General features: G+C 40.2%; 1 protein-coding gene and 1 pseudogene across 4 annotated transcripts in view; both read right to left on the bottom strand.

Moving 5' to 3' along the window:
• STK38L (serine/threonine kinase 38 like) overlaps positions 1–14,568 on the bottom strand; it is a 108,271-nt gene that overhangs the window by 70,147 nt on the left and 23,556 nt on the right. The window contains exon 1 of one of the 4 annotated variants that reach the window (XM_075551948.1): positions 6,689–6,739. The exons of the other annotated variants lie outside the window; for them this stretch is intronic. The gene's annotated coding sequence lies outside the window, so the exon portion shown is untranslated. Of the gene's footprint in view, positions 1–6,688; positions 6,740–14,568 lie in introns of those variants that run through there. 4 annotated transcript variants of the gene reach the window in all.
• On the bottom strand, positions 9,178–9,770 carry LOC142450570 (mortality factor 4-like protein 1 pseudogene; annotated as a pseudogene).

A 14,568-nucleotide genomic window follows, 5' to 3' on the forward strand; every position in this document is an offset into this window, starting at 1 on the left:
TAAGGAACTGTAACTAATTTCCTATGTGGGAGGAAAAGCGAAAGTAGTTGGCAAGGGATAAGAGTGGATAGGATAGTAGGAATCAGACTGGGAAGGACCATGAATGTGATGCCAAGGAGTCTGGATTTTATCTGGAACAGTGATAAGGGAGTTATTTTAAAGGTTAAGCCTACAAGTGACACTGGTCTGGTTTATATTTAAGATGAACTGCTGAAGCAGGAAGATAGATTTGACAGCTGGTGGTATTTGGGGGACAGAAAAGGCGGGGGGGAAGGGACAGGAGGTTTAACTAGTAGTAAGGAGGTAACTAAAATTGTTCAGCAGAAATAAATAACGAAGACTGAACAGGTAATAATACCATATATACTGGAGTATAAGCTGACCCAAATATCAGCCAAGGCACCTAACTTTAGCACAAAAACGGCATTTAAAATGTGGTGGAAGACTCGGCTTATACACAAGAATATATGGTAGTGATTCCTGAGATACTGTTATAGTAGTTTCTTGGGTTTGGGAGTAGGAAAAGGAAAACAAATTATTTAAGTGTAATAATCAATTCTTCCCCCCTCCCCAATTTTACATGAAGCAATCATTTTAGTAGTGCATATTTCAGGTACTTTCTATTTCTCCCTACTCAAGAAAATGAGGGGACTGCAAAAAGGTTGTGGAGAAATGGAACAGCAAGATAACAGAACTGAAGCCCTCTCCCAGAAAAACCACATCCATTCATCTAGAGGTTTCCAGCAAAATGTCTACAGCACATGGAACATGACAGGTGCTTCAGCAAGGTGGGCTGTGTTGATGCTACAGATTAAAACACCAGTAACGACAAGACAGGCCAGTGCCAAGCAGCACAAGTGGCAGCTTGCTGCTCTCTGAACCTAGCAACAGGGAGTTGATACAAAGCACAAGCAAAGAAGGAGAGAAATTCTTTTCCTAGCGATTTTCATACCCCTCGGTAATTTTTCACCACAGGATTCTTAACTGTATAATTAAGGATCTCTTAACATGATGATTACATACTTCTTATTTTAGATTGACAACTTGTTGTTAGGTGCCATCCATTCAGTTCCAACTCAGCGACTCCTAACGACAGGTGAATGGAATACCTCTTGGTCCTACGCAATCCTCACAGCTGTTCATGTTGAGCCCATCCACGCAGCCACTGTGTCCATCCATCCTGTGGAAGGTCTTCCGATTTTTCTTTGCCCTTCTACTTTACCAACCATGATGTCCTTCTACAGGGACTGGTCTCTCCTGACAACATGTTCGAAGTTGAAGTGAAGCCTTGCGATCCTTGGCTCTAAGGAGCATTCTGGTTGTATTTTTTCCAAGACAGATTTGTTGGTTCTTTAGGTAGTCCATGATGATTTCAATATTCTTTGCTAGCACTACAATTCAAAGGTATTGGTTCTTCTTCCTTATGCAATGTGCAACTTTCACCTGCATATGAAGTGACTGAAAACATGGCTTGTGCAGGGCACACCTTAGTCGTCAAAGTAACATCCTTGCTTTTCAACACTTTAAAGAGGTCTTATGCAGCAGATTTACCCAATGCACTGCATCCTTGGATCTCCTGACTACTGCTTCCATGAGTAGTGATTGTGAATCCAAGCAAGACAAAATCCTTGACAACTTCCATCTTTTCTACATTTATCATGATCTTACCTGGTATTCTCTATATTGAGTTGAAATCCACACTAAAGGCTCTAACAGTTGATCTCCATCGGCAAGTGCTTCAGATCTTCATTTTCAGCAAAGTTGTGTTATCTGCACGTGAGGTTGTTAATAAACCTTCCAATCCCAATGCCACATTCTTTTTACATAATGCAACTTCTATGATTATTTGTTCCTCATACAGATTGAATACGTACAGTGAGAGGATATATACAACCTGTCCCACAACTTTTCTGATGTTAAAACACATATATCCTTGTTCTGTAGCACAGCTGCATCTTGACTGATAAACAGGTTCTGCATGAGCTGAATGAAATGTTCTGGAGTTTCCATTCTTCTCAAGGTTATCCATAGTTTTTTATGATCCACACAGTCAAATGCCTTTGTACAGTCAGTAAAACACAGTAAACATCTCTCTAGGATTCCCTGCTTTCAGCCAAGACTTGCCTGACATCAGCAATGACATCCCTTGTTCCATGTCCTCTTCTGAATGCAGCCTTCACCTTTGACAGCTCCCTGTCAATGTGCTGCCACAACCATTGTTGGATGATCTTCAACAAAAATTTACTTGCATGTGATATCAATGATATTGGTTCTATAATTTGAGCATTCTGTTGGGTCATCTTTCTTTAGAATGGGTACAAATATGGATCTTCCAGTCAGTTGACCAAGTAGCTGTCTTCCAAATTTCTTGGCATAGATAAGGGCATGTTTCTAATGATTTATCGGCTTGTTGAAACATTTGAACTGGTGTTCCATCAATTCCTGGAGCCGTTTTTAGCTAATGCTTTCAGTGCAGCTTTAACTTCTTCCCTAAGTACCACTGGTTCTTGCTCTTATGCTACCTCTTAAAATAGGTGAAGGTCTACTAGCTCTCTTTGGGTACAGCAACCTTGTATTCTTTCCATCTTTCATACTACTCCTCACAAATTATTTAAGTCATTAGTTGAAGACACCTCTATTTTCCCCCATACAAATTGAATAGTGTCCTTTATCTGGGTCCCCAAAAGTATATTTCTAATAGAAGTATTAGAAGTTTTTAGCCATCCTTAGGTGGCACAAACTATATGAATTTTTGCTTATGTTTTGACAACTATATTTTCCCCTCAAAAATACTTTTATTTGAATAGATATATAAGTAAAGCAATGAGAAGGTAGATCAGCAAGACAATGCCAAACTATGAGTGGCTCTTACTCTGAAATGAGAAAATTTCACTTTCGATTTTCTTAACTATGAACCTGAAGTGCCAAAGATGAAAACTTTTGGATCATGCTATGCCATACCCATACTTTATAAAAGGTTACTGACAAAATTATATAACTAGCTGGGCACTAATTACATTAATTATGCCTCACATTTTATATTATCTCATTTTCTTTTGATCTTGACATTAACCCTAGGAAATGATACATATTGATAGTTTAAAAATGTTTTTAATTAGGCTCTGAGAAGATGTATACAAGGAGACTTCAAAAATATTGTGGAAAAATGGCGGAAATGGAAAGATTTTGGAAGTAGAATAATGCGGGCATAATTAGATTAAAATTTAACACCCTCTCATTTGTTCTTTCTTTTGACTCATTCTAAATTTGCTCTAGTTTTTAGTAGTTTCTTTTGAAGTTTTTCTGTGTTTTATATTGCTATTGTTGGTAGGTTATTCGTTTTGCTTTTGTATGTTTTTCTTTATATGCAATCCAGGATAGGTAAATCAATGGAGACAGTATCTGGATTAATAGTTCCTTAGGGTTGTGGGAGGGGAAGTTGGGGGAAATGGGGAGTTTATAATATTAAGTACAAGAATGAAGAAAATATTCTACAACTGGTTGTGTAGTGACTGCACAACTCTTTTTAGTATGTTTAAATAACAACTGTATAGCATGTGAAATATATATCAATAAATTTGGGGCTTTTTTAAAAGATAATAAGCTTTCCATAAGCTTTTTTAAGCCCCTGATATTGTATCTTACCCAGTATAACACAACAGAAACAAGTCTGTCCAGTTCAGTAATCCAGTCCACACCACAGTCCAACATGCTTCTTCCAAACCATGTGAGCTAGGCGGGCAGGTATTATTACCTCTCTTTTGAAGGTGAAAAATCTGATGTAAGAAAGTTGGTAAGGTCACACATTCAGAACTGGAGCCAGAATTAGGCTAGTTCAGGGCCTCTCCCACTCTCCTTTTTTTTTTTTTTCCTCCACTCTCCTTTTAAGGCTGGAACTGGTCCATGAAATAAATCACTGCCACTCAGCAAAGTACAGAATCCCCACCCTTGTTTAAAAGAAAAACGATAAATGTACAAAGAAAAAAATATCAGGCAGCTTTGTCAACATAAGCATAAAGGTCAGGGTTTTGTTTTTTTTGTAAGACTATGAAATTTCTTTTGGACATCCAATGCTGCTTTTAAGTCAAATCATAAAAGAAGCTAATTTAGGAAAGAATACTTTTCATAATTGATTGGTGGGCTGATTTTTGTTTTCTCAGTATTTGTTTCTTTTACATTCTACAGCAACTGCCTAAGTTTTCAGTTCTCAAAAGTGTGAAAAAGAGTAGTTTTCTGCTCCCAATTTTGAGAAAACAATGTCCACAATTAATCTTAAGTAACCTATTTCCTTTAGTAAACAGGTGCGGTATTTCTTTGCGGCAGTACGTGAGCTTTAAAGAGAGTAGAGAGAAACTTTAAAAATGGGCGGGAGGTCATTTCATTTAAATGGCTTACATCTTTTATCAGGCATTTGGCTGATGACAAGATGATCCCACCAATGAATACACGGAAGTTGCACCCATTCTCCTAAAGCAAAGATTCAATCACCCCAGACAGGAGTTTGGACTTCCCTCCGAGACAAATATGGAAATCAATCTGTGTGATGCCTTGAATGCAGCTAATTAATTTGCAATGGTTTATTATGACCATACAAAGGCGGGAAAAGAGCTACCTTCCTAGTCCTTCCTTGAGTGGGAAGCACTAGAGGAAAAGCATAACATTTAAATCCCATAACAAAGTTTTCAAACTTTTCCACTAAGAAACACACCCTGGCTGAGTCATCAGCATAAGGCCCTCAGTCCTGACGACCTTTCCCACTGGGTCTTTCTGACTGATCCACTCTAGTCGAAACAGACTGGGCAAGACGTCATGGCTTGTTGAGCTCTTTTCAGTGAGCCATTTAATCCTGTACTCTTCACCAGAAATGCACTCAGATGGGCAAACAAGCCACCCGTGAGTGAGGGCTATACCTAAAAAGAGCCAGAAACCAAAGCAGCAATAGCAAAATTACAGAGGTTATTTCTAGAACCAAAAAGAATGATTTAAATCCAAAATTAAACTTAGGAGAAAAACTTTCATAACCTAAAGTGAATGAGTGGGCACTTTAAACTGTTTAACTATTTTGAAAAGTTGTATAAGATTCTCTGTTTTGGTCTTTGGGGACGATGGGCTCAATCTCAAATTGATAGTAAGCATCCAAGCTTAAAAAGCCCACTTGGAGAACTCGGTGATATTCTAACAGCCATTCCTCCACTGCCTAACCTCCAGATATTTGCATATGACATGTGGAGGATTAAGTTAAAGGATATGGCCTTTCTGAAAAAAGATTCAAACTGTTCATAATGGATATGTGATCTATCAAGCAATTGCAGCTCCAAGATTTGCTCCTCCCTTAAGAGTATTTGTCCCCACCTGCCACACTGAAAGTGTTTTCTCTTCATAATTTACTTAAAAATACATTTTCCCCACATACCACATTAATAAGCACTTTATGAATCTACCTTTGAGATCCTACAACTAAACTTCCTGAGTATGAATCCTGCATTTCCTTCTTACTTACCAACTAGCTTTGTGGTCTTAAGTTACTTCATCAGACTGAGTTTTTCCGTTCAAACACATTCCACACGAGTTAATGCATGGAATGTACTTTCAACAGCGCCCGGAACATGATATGGGATTAATTTGAAAGAAACAGTGTCATCATCATCACTATTGTTGACTATACTCATGCTGCTAACATGTACCTTTTGCCCACCCTTTGCATATGTGGAACGAGAAAATGAGGGCTTCTGCACTAGAAGGCTAAAGGAAATGATACACTGACAGTTTAATCAGCAAGTTCTAGGCACCAGTTACCAAGTTCAAGCAGTCCCTAATTTTTATTAAGCTTTTAGAATCTTCAAGTCAAAAGTGTTCTACTTCCAAAAATAGTATTAATATATTTTAAAAATAGATATAACTATGTTACAACATGGAAAATAAAACCAAAGTAGTTTGAAATGGGAACAAATGGTTCATTTTTCCTGGATTAAAAATAAATAAATAAAACAGCAGCAGAAACAAACAAACCAAACAACCCTTGACTGAAGACTAAGGAGGTATAAATTATGAAATCAAACACCTGCACCAGGCAGTATACTATGTTGATGAATATTCAGATTGAGTTTATGAAAATTCATAAATAAGGGGCTTCAAAGGCTTCCTGGAAAATGGATTTAAATAACAATGGAACTGTTCCATAAACTTTTGGAAGCCCCTTCATGTAGTAAAATGCTAGTAAGTCTTTTAGCATCACAGAATTTTTTTTAAAAAGGCATACTAGCTAAAGATACCCACCACACATGAAAGCACCAAGTTAAGTACAACAGTAAACTCACCCTCACTGCCATCAAGTCAATTCTGACACATACAGTAGAACTGACCCACTGGGTTAAAGCTGTAAACTCTTTATGGAAGCAGAAAGTCTCAACTGTCTCCGTCGGAGTAACAAGTGGGCTCAAACTGGTGGCCTTGTGGTTAGGAGCCCAACATATAACTCATTTTGACACCAGAGCCAGTACTATAATAACAGCTATTCTTACATCAAGAAAAAAATCCTTCACATTATGATAAACAGAAAATATCAACGTTTTCAAGAATTTCATCTTACTTGGAGCCACACTCATAAAAGCAGCAGTTAAGAAAGCCAATGATGACTGCACTGGGCAATCCGCTGCAAAAAACCTCCTTGAAGTGTTATAAAACTTACCATGTCACTTTCAGGACTCAGGTGCATCTGATCCAAGCTACTGTTGCAACCGCTCTGATGGTCCAGGGGTACTGAGAGATAGGAGACAGAGAACCAGCAGGCTGAGCGAGGAAAAGAGGTCTTGGTGGGCTCTCTAGCTCCTATCTCCACCAAGGTATTTTTAGTTGCCTCATATACATGTGAAATCTGTACAGTGAATAAGGAATATTGGAAAAGAACTGATGCCTTTGAACGATAGGGTTGCCAAGAAAATATTGACTATACCCCGAACTGCCAGCATGAACAAATCCGTGCTGGAAGAAGTACATCCAAAATGCTCCCTTGAAGCCAAGGGTGGTGAGACTATCTCATGCACTCTCAACGCATTATCAGAAGGGACCAGTCCTGGAGAAAGAAGAACACCATGCTGGTAAATGGATCTGACAAAAAGAAGACCATCAGCAAGATGAGATGACACAGGGGCTGCAGCAAGGGACTCAAATGTAACAACTGTCCATGAAGATGGTGTTGGATGGGGCGGTACCTTGTTCTGCACACAGGGTAGCGATACGTCAGAAAAAATTCAATGGCATCTAATAATAGCAAACATGTCATTTTCACAATGTATCAGGCATTGTTCTAAACTACATATATTTGTTAATTCATTTGTTGTCTATAACAACCCTATGGAGAAAATGCTAACATTATTTTGTCCATACAAATGGGGGAAATGAGGCACAAAGATGTTAAATAGCTTGCGAAAGACAGTTAAGCAGGAGAGCTAGGGTCAAATCAAGACCATATTCAATGACTACCTTATAAATCGTGATACTGTCCTGCCTCTATATCTTAAATACATCAATAATTCCCAGGAACAAGTAATAAAAACACAGACAGAAAAATAGAAAGTGACCAAAAAGCCCAAGCAGGAACACCACCAAAAAGAAAACACACGTGGACCATAAACACAATGAAAGGTATTCAATAACAATTCTAACCAAGCAAATGAAAATCAAAACACCTACCAGACATAACTGCATGCGCCTACACTGGCAAAACACTTTAAGACCATAAGTCTCTGGTTGTGTTGGAGAAGTGGGACCCCAGGAATGCTTACTCACTGCCTGAGTGCACACTGTCAGGGTGTTCACTGCACAACTGCCTCAAAGCACAATTTGATACTACTCAGTGAGGATGAACACACACACACACACACACACACACACACACACACACTAAGCAATTTCACACCACAGGTTCCCAAACTTATTTAGCCTACCACCTCCTTTCTAACAACAACAACAAAATTACTCAGTGCCCCCAGGGAATCAAAAACTGTTTTACTACAGTTCAGAATCCAGGATAAACAGAGACCAGGGGTGGTATCGTCCATTGTGGTGTATACCACAAAGTTACCACTGCTGAACATGTGCAACAAGTGAGTGTATACCTCTTGCTCACTGAAGTACTGTTCATAAAGGGGAAAAATAAATAAATCAACATAAGGGAACTATAAACCTTTTGTGACCCCTGGAACATAGACTGCCTACCAACCTTTATGACTGTTTAGTGAGGAGCTGATATTCCATGTTTAGTATATATTGTCATCCGGTTGGGGGGTGGGAGCTCTGTAACTACATTAATCCTAGAGAGGGGGAAACCAGAGTTCACAAGAGATCCCTCCAGACATAAGCGTCCCATTGATGGTATCAAATCCATTTTTACCTCCCCAAAAACTTTGTCATTTCATTCACAATGCCTGTCACTACTGAAATACGGGTGTTTTTTAAACAATAATAAATATAATGTCTTGAAAGGGTTAAAAACAGTGTGGAATATTCATATAACTGGAAACTACCCCATAGTGAAAATGAACAAAGTATCATTACATGGCTGCATCTCAAAAACCTAAGGCTGAGAAAGGAGGCAGGTGACAGAAGAATATACACAGTGTATGTTTGCTTTTCATTTAAGCTCAAAATCAAGAAAATCTAAAAATAATACTGACAAGGGATCTATTCCTAGACGATTAAATTATAAATATGAACAAGGAAATGCTTGCCATAAAATTAGAGATAATAGTTACCCTGGGAGGAGAGGTAAGATCCTTTAAAGAAAGAGCACACTGAGAGCGTCTGGGAGATCGTTCTACTTCTTAACTCCTGTGGTAGGTACACTGGTGTGTGTCATTGTTTTTCAGGAAACTACATGACCCATTTGTCATGTTTTTAGATGAGTTGTGGGTAAATCTAAATAATAAATCAATTAATGAAACAATGTATACATTTCAGTGTAGGAATGTAACTATTTCAGGATAAAAGAAAACTCTAAAACCTGCAAGAGAAACAAACGTCAGAACTTTAAAACAGATTTGGACAGGCTAGACAGTACTCCTTCACAAGTTGACAGATATGTAAATGCCACAATTTTCAAAGTACATCAGTTGTACAAGAGCAGGATTATGAACAGAGACCCCAAAATAAGTGAGTATCAGCAGTCTGACACAGCCTTCACTGATACTCAGGAGGAGCCACTCCGTAATCGCTGGCCCTAAACACGGCGGCAGAATTCTTTGCCAGGTTCGTTAGGGAATCACGAAGACAGCTCAGTAACAGAGCAGGATTCTCCTCCAGAGGTGGGTGGGCCAGCACTGCTCCAGTTGCGCGAGTCATCTCAGTCGATGCGGTGCTCTGGACAGCGGGACGTGGGCACAGCAGGGTGAGCCGTGAGCATTTCTGCATCCAGAGCTCGCTCACATTGGTAGCGCAGCGGAGTGCCCAAGATGACAGTGAAGTACTCTTTTATCCCTGCCCCACCTTCAGTAGCAGCATCTTCCTGATGCTCTCTCTGTGATTCCTCCAGATTGCTTCTCGTTTGCACTTTCCTGTAGAATGGAGTCCACATGCTTCTTGGCGGGAAGATAACAGTGCTGTTTAGCCTGGTGATTAAGTCCCAATCATCAACAAGCCACGGTTTCAGTTCTTCAGGAACCTCGACTTCAACTTCAACTCTGTTCACAAGGTGGCTGCAGTGTCTCACTTGTACTGCCACCATCTCTGCTACCAGGCATGATCTGCTTATTCGGGTCCAGCTCCAGCACCATTTATAAGGGATTCGTGGCTGCCTCCTTCACGTACCACTCCGGATACCGCTCCCTAATCTCTATCCCATCCAGTTCCATCTCAAATGCTGTCAGGCGCCACCAACACTACATCCTACATCCGAGTCTTTAGCAACTAAGTGAATCCACGTGTTATGTGAACATGGACACAGCTTTCCTGTGATTCCCTTGGCAACAAAATAAGGTGTATGAATAAAGTGAAACAGAAAACAACCATGTGTGATATGAAGAATTTCATAACTATTGTGCTTATAATAGACTAACAGGCAATCTTTGGTTGGAGATATATAAAAATAAGATATGCAGAAGGTGTTATTTGTATGTGATAGAGTTCAATGGAAGCTCTCAATGTAGAAATCTGTTTTAAATCAGATGTTTCTATTAGTCTACCACTTCTGAAAAAAAATAGAAGTTCTCTAAAGTTCTTTCTAAGTATAGGAAAATATATGAACTGGATTTGAAATATTTTCATAATGTGTTTGTTACTTTAAGAATGTAGAATAATATCCTTTTAAAGAAAATATAAACACTGCACATTTTAACAGTTCTCTAGATGTTAAATGGGAACTTAATTTGCTGTATAAATCTTCATTGAAAATATACTGAAGTTATATTTTCTAAAAGTTCTCTAAACCAGTATCAGAAACATGTGCATACAATTCATTCCTCTTAGAAATTAACTCTTGTATGACAATAAAATATGTTTTAAGGAAAAAACTGCTAGACATGCTTTGACATCTCAAATATGTTAAAGATATTCTTTTCCAAAACAGTCAAACATCATCTTTCTAAGGACTCAAATTGGAAATGTGATACTGCTAAGGAGTTCTACCTGCATGAAGTGCACTGTCTTCTGCAAAGGGCTCCGGAGAGAACATTCATTACCTTAGCAATTTACCATGGCCCAATCCACAAACAATCAGGTTTGAAAATTTTACTTAATTATCATCCAAAAGGTAGCTTCATATTTTAGAAGCAAATATGCATTAACCAGACTTTAATAGAAACTGGAATACAAAAATAAGCCTATTAATAAAAAGTACTGGCAAAAGTATGTCATAGAAGCAAGAATGCTTATGAATGGCCACATATGGTCAATGCTTTCCATTACAGCCAGACTTATATGTACAGTAAAATCATAATCAGAAGGTCCCTGGGTAAGCACAGAATCAAAACAAATAAATTAGAGAAACTAAATATTTAGTGGTCTTTTTGCATTCAAGCAATAATTGATTTTTAATTGCTTTCACTTTTGGAGGTGCTAGAGACAGAGGTCTCTGCTCAGAAAGCTCCTAAGTGACAGTATATATTTCTAGCTTATTATAATATTACTAGCAAAAGAAAAAAATGGAAACAATCAAAATGCTGAACACTACAGATCTGATTTATTAATGAAAAATCTAAATGATAAGGGGAAAATAAAGCCCATTAAAAATGGTTTTCCATCCTGCCCCTCCCCTGAAAAGAATTTGTTCCAAAGGACGACATTGACTCTGCAGCTCCGGGAGATGGACATATCTGATCAGAGCACACGGGAGAAGATGAAGGGGCAGGAGGAGAGAGTGGAACACAGCCTGGCCCACCAGGCCGTGAGGATGATGTTCCTGAGTAGAGCAGCCAGTCCACAGAGAGAACAACATGGCTGGCCCCACTATGAGAAATGATGCCCCTCAGTGACTAAGGGTGATACAGGGGACAGCACCGGAGACACAGTGTGGGAATTGCACCTGACCTGATCCCACCACACCGAGGCAAAGCACTGGGGGAGTGCAGCAGAATAGCAAGGGAATGGAGTGGCAAGGTCCCCAGGGAATGCTGAAAGTGGACTTTGGGGCCAGGGCGTGGTGCCCCAACAGACTGGACTGGAAAACGCTCCTAAGGGCCAGCAAACAATCCCTGAACTAACTACAAGCTTTTCTTTTGTGAAAAAAAAAAATGGTTTTCCACTGGGACCAACAGTTACGGGGGCACATTGGAGAAGGGGAGGCAGGGAAAAGGAAATGGGTGTTAATAAACCCAGGGACATGGGAAAAAGTGATCTAAAATTGATGGCAAGGAGGGCGTTGAAGCCCTGGTAGGGCTTGATCAAGGGCAATGTAACCAAGCGAAATTACTCAAACCCAAATGAAGGCTGCATATGATAGTGGGAGACAAAAGTAAAAGGAAACAGAAGAAAGAACGTGGAGGCAGAAGGCATTTATAGAAGTCTAAATACAAGCATGTACATATGTAAATATATTTATATATGATGATGGGAAATAGATCTATATATTTATAGGTTTAGTATTAAGGTAGCAGTTGGACATTGGGCCTCTACTCAAGTACTCCTTCAACGCAAGAACACTTTGTTCTATTAACCTGGCATTCCATTATGTTCATCTTCCCAACACAATCATTGAAGACAAAGCGGGTGCATAAGCAAATGTAGTAAAGAAAACTGATGGTGCCCAGCTATAAAAAATATATAGCATCTGGGGTCTTAAAGGCTTGAAAATAAGCAAGCGGCCATCTAGCCCACATGGATGAAGCAAACCAGCCTGTGTGATCACGAGGTGTCAATAGGATCAGGTATCAGGCATTAAAGACCCATAACAAAAAAAATCCTATTATTATGAATGAGGGGGAGTGCGGAGTGGAGACCCAAAGCCCATTTGTAGGCAACTTGACATCCCTTACAGAAAGGGTGTAGAGAGGAGACAAGCCAGGGTATAGTAAGTATAGCACCGATGAAACATACAACTTTCCTCTAGTTCTTTAATGCTTCCTCCCCCAACTACAATGGTCCCAATTCTACCTTACAAATCTGGTTAGACCAGAGCATGTACACGAGTACAGATAAGAGAAGGAACCACAGGAAAACCAGGACAGATAAACCCTCAGGACCAATCTTGAGAGGAGCCATACCAGGAGGGGAAGGGGAAGGTAGGAGGAGATAGGGGCACCTGATCACAAACTATAACCCCCTCCCCAGGGGGTTGGACAACAGGAAAGTGAGTGAAGGGAGACATCGGTCAGTGTAAGATATGAAAAAATAATAATTTATAAATTATCAAGGGTTCGTGAGGGAGAGAGGGTGAGCGAGGGAGGGGGAAAATAAGGAGCTGATCCCAAGGGCTCAAATAGAAAGAAAATGTTTTGAGAACGATGATGGCAACAAATGCACAAATGTGATTGACACAATGGATGGATGTGATAGAGTTGTATTCCCCCCAGAAGAATTCACTTCAGAGGACAGCACTGAAGCTACTGCTCAAGAAGAGGGACTTGTCTGATCAGACCACACAGGAGCCAAAGAGGGAGGAAAGGAAGAGGGAAAAAAGAGTGTAGCACATCCTGGCTCACCAAGCCCTGAGGATAATGTTCCTGCTCAGAACAGCAATGCAGAGAGATGACGACAGGGCCAGCCTCTTTCCTAATTGACCCATAGCACCACTGGGGACAACACTAGAGACACACGGTGGGAACTGTGCCCGCCCTGAGCCCACTACACCGAAGTCAGCCACTGGGGGTGTGCAGCAGAGCAGCAGCAGGAGCAAAGCATTGAAATCCCCAGGGATAGATGTGGGGTCAGGGCATGGCACCCCATCAGACTCAACTGGAAAGTACTCGTGAAGGACAACAAATAGACCCTGAACTATTTATACTTTTTTGTGTGTGTTGTTGTTGTTGTTATAGCTATTGTTTTACTTTCTATTGTTGTTTCGTTGTACTGTCTTGTGATGGCACATAGCATGTCTACCTGGAAGGGATAGGCGGGATAAACAAGCCAGAAGAACGGGATGACAGTTAGGGGGGACATGGGAGTAGGGGAGACAGTGGAAAGGAAGTGAGTGTTAACAATCCCAGGGACAAGGGAACAACAAGAGATTCAAAATCAGTGTCAAGGAGGGTGTAAGAGGTCTGGCAGGGCTGAATCAAGGGCAATGTAACCGAGAGGAATTCCTAAAACCCAAATGAAGGCTGAACATGAGAGTGGGACAAGAGAAAAGTATAAAGAAATAGAGGGAAGAACTATGAGGCAAAGGGTAGTCATAAAGATTTAAATACAGACATATAAAGATGTAAATATACTTATATACGATGAGGGGGGGAAAGATCTATGTACATATACTTATAGGTTAAGTATTAAGAAAACAGATGGACAGTGGGCCCCTGCTCAAGTACTCCCTCAATACAAGAACACTTTGTTCTAGCAATTGGGCAATCTGAGATGCTCACCTTTCTGGCACGATTGCTGAAAACAAGCAAATGTAGTAAAGAAAACTGATGGTGCCCGGCTACCAAAAGATATAGCATCTGAAGTCTTAAAGGCCTGAAGATAAACAAGCAGCCATCTAGCTAAGAAACAACAAAGGCCACATGGAAGAAGCACACCAGCCTGTTCCAACTAGATCGCTGAAGACAAAGCAGGTGCATAAGCAAATGCCGTGAAGAAAGCTGATGGTGCCCAGCTGTCAAAATATATAGAATTTGGGGTCCTATAGGCTGGAAGATAAACAAGGGGCCATCTAACTGAGAAAAAGCCCACATGGAAGAAGCACACCAGCCTGTATGATCACAAGGTGTCGAAGGGATCAGGTATCAGGCATCAAAGACAAAAAAAAAAAAATCATAGCATTGTGAATGAGGGGAAGTGCGGAGTGGGGACCCAGGGCCCATCTGGGGGAGAATGAACATCCCCTTGCAGAAGGGCTGCGGGGAAGAGAGGAGCCAGTCAGGGTGCAGTGTAGCAACAATGCAACATACAATTTTCCTCTAGTTATTGAATGCTTCCTCCCCC

The sequence above is a fragment of the Tenrec ecaudatus genome, chromosome 6 (assembly GCF_050624435.1).
Source record: "Tenrec ecaudatus isolate mTenEca1 chromosome 6, mTenEca1.hap1, whole genome shotgun sequence".
NCBI lineage: Eukaryota > Metazoa > Chordata > Mammalia > Afrosoricida > Tenrecidae > Tenrec > Tenrec ecaudatus.